Genomic DNA, 12,821 nt, shown 5'->3' with positions numbered 1-12,821 from the left:
TGAATTATATCTACTTGGCTTGGTTCCTCACCGGGGGTTTGCGGTTGGGTATTTTGAATTATATCTACTTGGCTTGGTTCCTCACCGGGGGTTTGCGGTTGGGTATTTTGAATTATATCTACTTGGCTTGGTTCCTCACCGGGGGTTTGCGGTTGGGTATTTTGAATTATATCTACTTGGCTTGGTTCCTCACCGGGGTTTTGCGGTTGGGTATTTTGAATTATATCTACTTGGCTTGGTTCCTCACCGGGGGTTTGCGGTTGGGTATTTTGAATTATATCTACTTGGCTTGGTTCCTCACCGGGGGTTTGCGGTTGGGTATTTTGAATTATATCTACTTGGCTTGGTTCCTCACCGGGGGTTTGCGGTTGGGTATTTTGAATTATATCTACTTGGCTTGGTTCCTCACCGGGGGTTTGCGGTTGGGTATTTTGAATTATATCTACTTGGCTTGGTTCCTCACCGGGGGTTTGCGGTTGGGTATTTTGAATTATATCTACTTGGCTTGGTTCCTCACCGGGGGTTTGCGGTTGGGTATTTTGAATTATATCTACTTGGCTTGGTTCCTCACCGGGGGTTTGCGGTTGGGTATTTTGAATTATATCTACTTGGCTTGGTTCCTCACCGGGGGTTTGCGGTTGGGTATTTTGAATTATATCTACTTGGCTTGGTTCCTCACCGGGGGTTTGCGGTTGGGTATTTTGAATTATATCTACTTGGCTTGGTTCCTCACCGGGGGTTTGCGGTTGGGTATTTTGAATTATATCTACTTGGCTTGGTTCCTCACCGGGGGTTTGCGGTTGGGTATTTTGAATTATATCTACTTGGCTTGGTTCCTCACCGGGGGTTTGTGGTTGGGATATTTTGAATTATATCTACTTGGCTTGGTTCCTCACCGGGGGTTTGCGGTTGGGTATTTTGAATTATATCTACTTGGCTTGGTTCCTCACCGGGGGTTTGCGGTTGGGTATTTTGAATTATATCTACTTGGCTTGGTTCCTCTACGGTTACGGTGCGGTTGGGTATTTTGAATTATATCTACTTGGCTTGGTTCCTCACCGGGGGTTTGCGGTTGGGTATTTTGAATTATATCTACTTGGCTTGGTTCCTCACCGGGGGTTTGCGGTTGGGTATTTTGAATTATATCTACTTGGCTTGGTTCCTCACCGGGGGTTTGCGGTTGGGTATTTTGAATTATATCTACTTGGCTTGGTTCCTCACCGGGGGTTTGCGGTTGGGTATTTTTGAATTATATCTACTTGGCTTAGTTCCTCACCGGTTACGTTTTGCGGTTTGGTATTTTGAATTATATCTACTTGGCTTGGTTCCTCACCGGGGGTTTGCGGTTGGGTATTTTGAATTATATCTACTTGGCTTGGTTCCTCACCGGGGGTTTGCGGTTGGGTATTTTGAATTATATCTACTTGGCTTGGTTCCTCACCGGGGGTTTGCGGTTGGGTATTTTGAATTATATCTACTTGGCTTGGTTCCTCACCGGGGGTTTGCGGTTGGGTATTTTGAATTATATCTACTTGGCTTGGTTCCTCACCGGGGGTTTGCGGTTGGGTATTTTGAATTATATCTACTTGGCTTGGTTCCTCACCGGGGGTTTGCGGTTGGGTATTTTGAATTATATCTACTTGGCTTGGTTCCTCACCGGGGGTTTGCGGTTGGGTATTTTGAATTATATCTACTTGGCTTGGTTCCTCACCGGGGGTTTGCGGTTGGGTATTTTGAATTATATCTACTTGGCTTGGTTCCTCACCGGGGGTTTGCGGTTGGGTATTTTGAATTATATCTACTTGGCTTGGTTCCTCACCGGGGGTTTGCGGTTGGGTATTTTGAATTATATCTACTTGGCTTGGTTCCTCACGGGGGTTTGCGGTTGGGTATTTTGAATTATATCTACTTGGCTTGGTTCCTCACCGGGGGTTTGCGGTTGGGTATTTTGAATTATATCTACTTGGCTTGGTTCCTCACCGGGGGTTTGCGGTTGGGTATTTTGAATTATATCTACTTGGCTTGGTTCCTCTACGGTTACGGTTTGCGGTTGGGTATTTTGAATTATATCTACTTGGCTTGGTTCCTCACCGGGGGTTTGCGGTTGGGTATTTTGAATTATATCTACTTGGCTTGTTTCCTCACCGGGGGTTTTACGGTTACCGTTTGCGGTTGGTTATTTTGAATTATATCTACTTGGCTTGGTTCCTCTACGGTTACGGTTTGCGGTTGGGTATTTTGAATTATATCTACTTGGCTTGGTTCCTCACCGGGGGTTTGCGGTTGGGTATTTTGAATTATATCTACTTGGCTTGGTTCCTCACCGGGGGTTTGCGGTTGGGTATTTTGAATTATATCTACTTGGCTTGGTTCCTCACCGGGGGTTTGCGGTTGGGTATTTTGAATTATATCTACTTGGCTTGGTTCCTCACCGGGGGTTTGCGGTTGGGTATTTTGAATTATATCTACTTGGCTTGGTTCCTCACCGGGGGTTTGCGGTTGGGTATTTTGAATTATATCTACTTGGCTTGGTTCCTCACCGGGGGTTTGCGGTTGGGTATTTTGAATTATATCTACTTGGCTTGGTTCCTCACCGGGGGTTTGCGGTTGGGTATTTTGAATTATATCTACTTGGCTTGGTTCCTCACCGGGGGTTTGCGGTTGGGTATTTTGAATTATATCTACTTGGCTTGGTTCCTCACCGGGGGTTTGCGGTTGGGTATTTTGAATTATATCTACTTGGCTTGGTTCCTCACCGGGGGTTTGCGGTTGGGTATTTTGAATTATATCTACTTGGCTTGGTTCCTCACCGGGGGTTTGCGGTTGGGTATTTTGAATTATATCTACTTGGCTTGGTTCACCGGGGGTTTGCGGTTGGGTATTTTGAATTATATCTACTTGGCTTGGTTCCTCACCGGGGGTTTGCGGTTGGGTATTTTGAATTATATCTACTTGGCTTGGTTCCTCACCGGGGGTTTGCGGTTGGGTATTTTGAATTATATCTACTTGGCTTGGTTCCTCACCGGGGGTTTGCGGTTGGGTATTTTGAATTATATCTACTTGGCTTGGTTCCTCACCGGGGGTTTGCGGTTGGGTATTTTGAATTATATCTACTTGGCTTGGTTCCTCACCGGGGGTTTGCGGTTGGGTATTTTGAATTATATCTACTTGGCTTGGTTCCTCACCGGGGGTTTGCGGTTTGGTATTTTGAATTATATCTACTTGGCTTGGTTCCTCACCGGGGGTTTGCGGTTGGGTATTTTGAATTATATCTACTTGGCTTGGTTCCTCACCGGGGGTTTGCGGTTGGGTATTTTGAATTATATCTACTTGGCTTGGTTCCTCACCGGGGGTTTGCGGTTGGGTATTTTGAATTATATCTACTTGGCTTGGTTCCTCACCGGGGGTTTGCGGTTGGGTTGTTATTTTGAATTATATCTACTTGGCTTGGTTCCTCACCGGGGGTTTGCGGTTGGGTATTTTGAATTATATCTACTTGGCTTGGTTCCTCACCGGGGGTTTGCGGTTGGGTATTTTGAATTATATCTACTTGGCTTGGTTCCTCACCGGGGGTTTGCGGTTGGGTATTTTGAATTATATCTACTTGGCTTGGTTCCTCACCGGGGGTTTGCGGTTGGGTATTTTGAATTATATCTACTTGGCTTGGTTCCTCACCGGGGGTTTGCGGTTGGGTATTTTGAATTATATCTACTTGGCTTGGTTCCTCTACGGTTACGGTGCGGTTGGGTATTTTGAATTATATCTACTTGGCTTGGTTCCTCACCGGGGGTTTGCGGTTGGGTATTTTGAATTATATCTACTTGGCTTGGTTCCTCACCGGGGGTTTGCGGTTGGGTATTTTGAATTATATCTACTTGGCTTGGTTCCTCACCGGGGGTTTGCGGTTGGGTATTTTGAATTATATCTACTTGGCTTGGTTCCTCACCGGGGGTTTGCGGTTGGGTATTTTGAATTATATCTACTTGGCTTGGTTCCTCACCGGGGGTTTGCGGTTGGGTATTTTGAATTATATCTACTTGGCTTGGTTCCTCACCGGGGTTTGCGGTTGGGTATTTTGAATTATATCTACTTGGCTTGGTTCCTCTACGGTTACGGTGCGGTTGGGTATTTTGAATTATATCTACTTGGCTTGGTTCCTCACCGGGGGTTTGCGGTTGGGTATTTTGAATTATATCTACTTGGCTTGGTTCCTCACCGGGGGTTTGCGGTTGGGTATTTTGAATTATATCTACTTGGCTTGGTTCCTCTACGGTTACGGTTTGCGGTTGGGTATTTTGAATTATATCTACTTGGCTTGGTTCCTCACCGGGGGTTTGCGGTTGGGTATTTTGAATTATATCTACTTGGCTTGGTTCCTCACCGGGGGTTTGCGGTTGGGTATTTTGAATTATATCTACTTGGCTTGGTTCCTCACCGGGGGTTTGCGGTTGGGTATTTTGAATTATATCTACTTGGCTTGGTTCCTCTACGGTTACGGTGCGGTTGGGTATTTTGAATTATATTAACTTGGCTTGGTTCCTCACCGGGGGTTTGCGGTTGGGTATTTTGAATTATATCTACTTGGCTTGGTTCCTCACCGGGGGTTTGCGGTTGGGTATTTTGAATTATATCTACTTGGCTTGGTTCCTCACCGGGGGTTTGCGGGTGGGTATTTTGAATTATATCTACTTGGCTTGGTTCCTCACCGGGGGTTTGCGGTTGGGTATTTTGAATTATCTCTACTTGGCTTGGTTCCTCACCGGGGGTTTGCGGTTGGGTATTTTGAATTATATCTACTTGGCTTGGTTCCTCACCGGGGGTTTGCGGTTGGGTATTTTGAATTATATCTACTTGGCTTGGTTCCTCACCGGGGGTTTGCGGTTGGGTATTTTGAATTATATCTACTTGGCTTGGTTCCTCACCGGGGGTTTGCGGTTGGGTATTTTGAATTATATCTACTTGGCTTGGTTCCTCACCGGGGGTTTGCGGTTGGGTATTTTGAATTATATCTACTTGGCTTGGTTCCTCACCGGGGGTTTGCGGTTGGGTATTTTGAATTATATCTACTTGGCTTGGTTCCTCACCGGGGGTTTGCGGTTGGGTATTTTGAATTATATCTACTTGGCTTGGTTCCTCACCGGGGGTTTGCGGTTGGGTATTTTGAATTATATCTACTTGGCTTGGTTCCTCACCGGGGGGTTTGCGGTTGGGTATTTTGAATTATATCTACTTGGCTTGGTTCCTCACCGGGGGTTTGCGGTTGGGTATTTTGAATTATATCTACTTGGCTTGGTTCCTCTACGGTTACGGTTTGCGGTTGGGTATTTTGAATTATATCTACTTGGCTTGGTTCCTCACCGGGGGTTTGCGGTTGGGTATTTTGAATTATATCTACTTGGCTTGGTTCCTCACCGGGGGTTTGCGGTTGGGTATTTTGAATTATATCTACTTGGCTTGGTTCCTCACCGGGGGTTTGCGGTTGGGTATTTTGAATTATATCTACTTGGCTTGGTTCCTCACCGGGGGTTTGCGGTTGGGTATTTTGAATTATATCTACTTGGCTTGGTTCCTCACCGGGGGTTTGCGGTTGGGTATTTTGAATTATATCTACTTGGCTTGGTTCCTCACCGGGGGTTTGCGGTTGGGTATTTTGAATTATATCTACTTGGCTTGGTTCCTCACCGGGGGTTTGCGGTTGGGTATTTTGAATTATATCCACTTGGCTTGGTTCCTCACCGGGTGTTTGCGGTTGGGTATTTTTGAATTAAATCTACTTGGCTTGGTTCCTCACCGGTTACGGTTTGCGGTTTGGTATTTTGAATTATATCTACTTGGCTTGGTTCCTCACCGGGGGTTTGCGGTTGGGTATTTTGAATTATATCTACTTGGCTTGGTTCCTCACCGGGGGTTTGCGGTTGGGTATTTTGAATTATATCTACTTGGCTTGGTTCCTCACCGGGGTTTGCGGTTGGTATTTTGAATTATATTACTGCTTGGTTCCTCACCGGGGTTTGCGGTTGGGGTATTTTTGAATTATATCTACTTGGCTTGGTTCCTCACCGGGGGTTTGCGGTTGGGTATTTTGAATTATATCTACTTGGCTTGGTTCCTCACCGGGGGTTTGCGGTTGGGTATTTTGAATTATATCTACTTGGCTTGGTTCCTCACCGGGGGTTTGCGGTTGGGTATTTTGAATTATATCTACTTGGCTTGGTTCCTCACCGGGGGTTTGCGGTTGGGTATTTTGAATTATATCTACTTGGCTTGGTTCCTCACCGGGGGTTTGCGGTTGGGTATTTTGAATTATATCTACTTGGCTTGGTTCCTCACCGGGGGTTTGCGGTTGGGTATTTTGAATTATATCTACTTGGCTTGGTTCCTCACCGGGGGTTTGCGGTTGGGTATTTTGAAATTATATCTACCTGGCTTGGTTCCTCACCGGGGTTTTGCGGTTGGGTATTTTGAATTATATCTACTTGGCTTGGTTCCTCACCGGGGGTTTGCGGTTGGGTATTTTGAATTATATCTACTTGGCTTGGTTCCTCACCGGGGGTTTGCGGTTGGGTATTTTGAATTATATCTACTTGGCTTGGTTCCTCACCGGGGGTTTGCGGTTGGGTATTTTGAATTATATCTACTTGGCTTGGTTCCTCACCGGGGGTTTGCGGTTGGGTATTTTGAATTATATCTACTTGGCTTGGTTCCTCACCGGGGGTTTGCGGTTGGGTATTTTGAATTATATCTACTTGGCTTGGTTCCTCACCGGGGGTTTGCGGTTGGGTATTTTGAATTATATCTACTTGGCTTGGTTCCTCACCGGGGGTTTGCGGTTGGGTATTTTGAATTATATCTACTTGGCTTGGTTCCTCACCGGGGGTTTGCGGTTGGGTATTTTGAATTATATCTACTTGGCTTGGTTCCTCACCGGGGGTTTGCGGTTGGGTATTTTGAATTATATCTACTTGGCTTGGTTCCTCTACGGTTACGGTGCGGTTTGGTATTTTGAATTATATCTACTTGGCTTGGTTCCTCACCGGGGGTTTGCGGGTGGGTATTTTGAATTATATCTACTTGGCTTGGTTCCTCTACGGTTACCGTTTGGGTTGGGTATTTTGAATTATATCTACTTGGCTTGGTTCCTCACCGGGGGTTTGCGGTTGGGTATTTTGAATTATATCTACTTGGCTTGGTTCCTCACCGGGGGTTTGCGGTTGGGTATTTTGAATTATATCTACTTGGCTTGGTTCCTCACCGGGGGTTTGCGGTTGGGTATTTTGAATTATATCTACTTGGCTTGGTTCCTCACCGGGGGTTTGCGGTTGGGTATTTTGAATTATATCTACTTGGCTTGGTTCCTCCGGGGTTTGGGTTGGGTATTTTGAATTATATCTACTTGGCTTGGTTCCTCACCGGGGGTTTGCGGTTGGGTATTTTGAATTATATCTACTTGGCTTGGTTCCTCACCGGGGGTTTGAGTGTTTGTACTCTCTGTGGGGAAAAACAATGGAATTGTATGTTGATTACATTGAGGATTTAGATATATACAGTACAGTATACTACGTATCATGATGCAATGCACAACGACGACATCACGATGCAAATTTTCAGCTGAACACATTTTAGTTTAGTGATAGTAAAGGAAATCTTTTTACAAACGCTCAGCATTTTTTCCAAATAGAAATAAATTTGAACGATCATGAATTGGTGCAAAAATGCAAAAATCTGGTCATTATGGTATAGTATAATTATTTTTCGCTCTTTAGTTTAACTAAAAAAATAAATCTTTTCGGTGTCATAATAGTCAATAGATTTTAAAAAAAAAGTAACTGTACTGATTTCATTGAATCAACTTACTTGTGTGTATAGTCGATGTTGATATGCCCGAATTTCGCTGTCGTCTTCCGGTAGCACCTGTCCTGTTCTAGTATATTCACCAGCACCACAAACTTTTGACTAAACAACGCAACAGTATATTGATTCCATCATTAAACGATATGGTAAAGTTATACAAAAATGTAGTTATCATAGCAATTCATCGCCCACAAGCAGCGCACTCTCATCAATTTGGCACCTTTCTTACTCCATCCATCGTTGTTGAGCGCACGTCAGATGATTTTCATACCCACTGAAATGATTGGTATTCTATATAACATTGGGGGATTTCAGCTTGTGAAAAGTAAGACATAAATACATGCCAAAGCACTAACTCTTCTCTCTTAATTTGCAATAAAATACTCGGACCTAGGACGTCTTCCCTAATTAGCTACATTGAAAATATAGCGAGCTCGCAGCAACACCCGTCATTATTTCTCGGAATGGGACTGGTGGTCTGGTGTCCACTTTCAACTTTAAGTCTCTCGTCTATCAAGGAATTCCCATTGGTTGATTAAATTCTCGGAGTTTGGATCCATATAGCGTTGGTATGACTGCTTCCCACACCAGTGAGTTTAGGGTTGGTTTTTATCGTCGGTCTGTATTTTTATCGGCTAGCTAATTGGCCGAGGCTATCTTGATTGGTGACACCTAGGTGAAACTAAGCAATATCTTGCATGTGTTTTATTGAGCGTGGTCGACAATCGATTCAATTTGCTAATTATGCGACAATGTGATGTAACCCTTTCTGACGGATTTCATTATTCTAATTTAAGCAAGTTGATAATACACAAGGATTGTAAACTAATTTACCATATTAAGATGATATCAAGTACGCATTTGGTACATAGATTGCACAAAGGCCAACGGTCAACATAGTAATGGTGTCCATTTTGGAACGAGCAAGTGGTAAGTGAGCGAGAAACATTAACACTCAAAAGGAAAGGGTACCTTACGAAATCTACTATACAACTGCTAATTTTCGCGGAACAATGGCGTAGTCGCGAAAATGTTATCTGCGAAAACAATAAGTGGTAGGTGCATCATTAAATAAAAAACCCTGTATAGTTCCTGGGGAAAATCCTGTACACCGACGGATCGAATCAAGCATTATACAAATAACTTATCGCATGCGCGAAAATGAGTTGGTTGACAGTACTTTGAGCGCTAATGAGGCACGAGCTAGAGGCACGACCCTTAACCAATGTTCGATACTGTTCATAGGCACGACCCTTAACCAATGTTCGATACTGTAAGATACAATAACATATACCATATATAAGGCGGGGTCCTTCAGTAGGATAGCACTATAAAAACGGCAAGAGTCCAACTATAACAAAGTCTCCCAAAGTACTCACACACTTCACAAATACACTACATACACGGGAGGCCGTCCTTGAATGACCCCGACTATCCAGTGGGACGTAAATCCAATCAAGCAACTAACTATACAAGGTTTCCTACTAGGTGTTGTGTAACAATAATATTTAAATACCATTATATCCTACCAAGAGGATAGAAGCATCATTTACCACACGGTAATACCAATTACCACAGCCAACAGGATGCATAGGGATCCCGGTGTAACCAGAAACAAGGGTATACGAGTTAAATGATCCTTTTATTTTATCTAACATGTCCTACATGTGATCAGTAGGTAATGCAGATGATGAAGACGGTTGTCTTTCTGGTCCACCTGGTCTCGTTTTCATTGTACTTCTATGGAGGTAATACACATATTACGGTTAATTGTTGTTATAGTTATTAAAAATTACATTGTTACTAATTCAGATAGTCATTAAACAATGCACATGTACAATGTATTATTTGTGAAGCAAATGCATTGCATCGCCGCTTTTGAATGGCGAATTAGAACAAAGACAAACGCGCAGATCTGAAATAATATACCGATGATAATAAGAGCAATTACGCGTAAATTGGAAATAGATTATTACAGATCATAACATTAAATGGAAATTAATCCTACACAAAAGGAACTACTAGAAGATCTGTGTTGCGATGGGATTTCGACCTCGGCAAATATAAACAATATGCATTATAGTATTATTGAGGGGGCGTAGAAAAGACAACTGGTGCAAGATCCAATTTTCGAGCAATTTCCTCAATAAATATAATATAAATATCGGGGATGTGGTGGGGTGGGGGAGAGGTAACGGCCATTTTAGGAGAGTATATTATGTGTACGTGTGGTGAGTGTGTTTTGGGAAAATCTTAGTATTCGTGTTGTCTCATTGCGATAACGGCGGGTTTGTCTGTTTAGAGCGATATATCTTCGGAGTAAAATGGCATAACTATTTGGTTAAACGTTCTATTAACATCCATCCATTGTCATTTAGGACATGTCAGATTTAGGTGAGGGAGTAATCCGGATTACGCGGAGAAAAATCACCGACTTGCAATCAGTACCTGGTAACTATCCCGCATGGAATTCTATCTCCAAAGCCAGAGGTGGTGAGAACTCGTGGTCAGAACTGATAACTGTCCTGCCCAATGGGATTTGAACTCCTCGTGAACCAGCGATACAAAGGTAGAAGAAGGCTTGTGGTAGTACGTCGGGATATCTTAATCACGCGGTCCTGTTCTATGCTATAAACGATTTATGCTAAGCAGAGCAGCATTTTGACTTTTCCTCCCAGTTTCAGCCAATATCGTACGAAAAACAAATAAATTAATTTGTCCCTTGCATTACTTCATATATATAGTAAACATGATGTCTACACAAAAGTATACCTGTGCAACTGGACATGGTGTGACAGTCAAAAAACACAACGCATTTTATTTTCGTCGACGATGGGATATGGATTCTGTCGGAAATCGAACTTCCGAAGTTTAAAGAATAAATCAATCAGTCATACGCGGAGATCAATGGAGAAGATAACACGGGTATTGTTGTGTCTAATTATTTTTTGATTTACTCACGGAAGCTGAAAGATAAGGCCGCGTGGACACATTGTAGATAACAAGGGAAGGGAGAATGGGACACAGTGATGATAGGTGGGTGGGTAGGTTGTCACTAGCACAGGTGAGGGAGAAAGGGAGATATAGGGAGAGGAAGGGAGATATATGGGAGGAAGGGAGATACAGTGGAGGAAGGGAGATATAGGGAGAGGAAGTGAGATATAGAGGAAGAAAGGGAGAATGGGACACAGTGGTGATAGGTGGGCGGCAGGTTGTCACTAGCACAGTTGAGGGAGAAAGAGAGAAAGGGGAGGGATGGAGATAAAGGGGAAGGAAGGGGGATATAGGTAAAAAGGGAGATATAAGGGAGGAAGGGAGATATAGGGAGAGGAAGGGAGATACAGTGGAGGAAGGGAGATATAGGGAGAGGAAGGGAGATACAGTGGAGGAAGGGAGATATAGGGAGAGGAAGGGAGATATAGGGAGAGGAAGGGAGATACAGTGGAGGAAGGGAGATATAGGGAGAGGAAGTGAGATATAGAGGAGGAAAGGGAGAATGGGACACAGTGGTGATAGGTGGGTGGGCAGGTTGTCACTAGCACAGGTGAGGAAGAAAGGGAGAAAGGGGAAGGATGGAGATAAAGGGGAAGGAAGGGGGATATAGGTAAAAAGGGAGATATAAGGGAGGAAGGGAGAAATAGGAGGAAATGTGGATATAGGGGAGGAAGGGAGCTATAGAGGAGGAAGGGAGATTAAGGGGAGGAAGGGAGATACAGTGATGATAGGTAGGCGGGCAGGTTGTCACTGGCTCAGGTGAGGGAGAAAGGAAGATATAGGGAGAGGAAGGGAGGTATAGATGAGGAAAGAGAAATATAGGGGAGGGATGGAGATAAAGGGGAAGGAAGGGGGATATAGATAAAAATAGAGATATAAGGGATGAAGGGAGAACTAGGAGAAAAGGGATATATAGGAAGAAAGAGAGGGGTAGGAAGGGAGATATAGGGGGTAGGGTAGATACAATGGAGGAAGGGAGATATAGGGGATGGACGTGAGATATAGGAGTGGAAGTGATGGATATATAATGAAGAAAGAGGAGGAGGATATAGGTAAGGAAAAAGGAGGAATAGAGATATTGGGGAGAAAGGGGAAGGACAAGAGATATAAGGGATGAATGGAAATGTGGGGTAGAAATTGGAGGTGTAGAGATATAGGGTAGAAATGAGTAGGAGAGGTGGGTAATGATGATATATATGGTAACCATGGTAATGCTTGGCGTATTGTTTATGGCAAGCCAATTTATTTTTATTCCGAATTTCCGAAATTCTATTGCCGATATGGGGAATTCTATTTCCCGATATCGGAAATTCTATTGCCGATATCGGAAATTGAATTTCCCACATCGGAAATTCTATTTCTGATATCAGAAATTACCTTTAATCTCTGATATTGGGAATTCTAATTCTGATATCGGGTATTAGCTAGCAGGGAGTTATTGTAGTCCAAAATGAAATAGTATTTCTCATATCGGGAATTGAATTTCTGATGTCGGAAATTCAATTTCTGTTATCAGGAATAGAATTCCCCATATCGGGTATAGAATTCCTGATATCGGAAATAAAATTTCCATATCAGAATTAGAATTTCTGATGTGGAAAATTGTTTTCTAATTCCTGATATCAAAAATAGAATTTTCAATAAAGGAATTAGAATTCCCGATATATAGGAAATTATCGGAAATTTCAATTCGGATATCGGAATTAATAGAATAAAAAGTAGCTCGGCTTGGCATATATACCATAGCCATCCAAAACATGCAGACATTCACCGACGCAACACATTGCATGTAGGGGTGGCCGTCCTTAATGATGACCACAACTAAATAATGCGTAGGCATAGATTGCATAAACTTGCAGTTATTTAAATTGACTCACTGATAAAATAAAGGTCAGATTCTGACAGGGGCGTAGCTAGAGGCTTTTTACATGTGCAAGCCCAGGCGAGGGGTCTGGGGGCCGCCTAGGCCCACAGCG

This window comes from Argopecten irradians, chromosome 2, assembly GCF_041381155.1.
Source record: "Argopecten irradians isolate NY chromosome 2, Ai_NY, whole genome shotgun sequence".
NCBI lineage: Eukaryota > Metazoa > Mollusca > Bivalvia > Pectinida > Pectinidae > Argopecten > Argopecten irradians.
Note: the sequence above shows the minus strand (reverse complement) of the source record.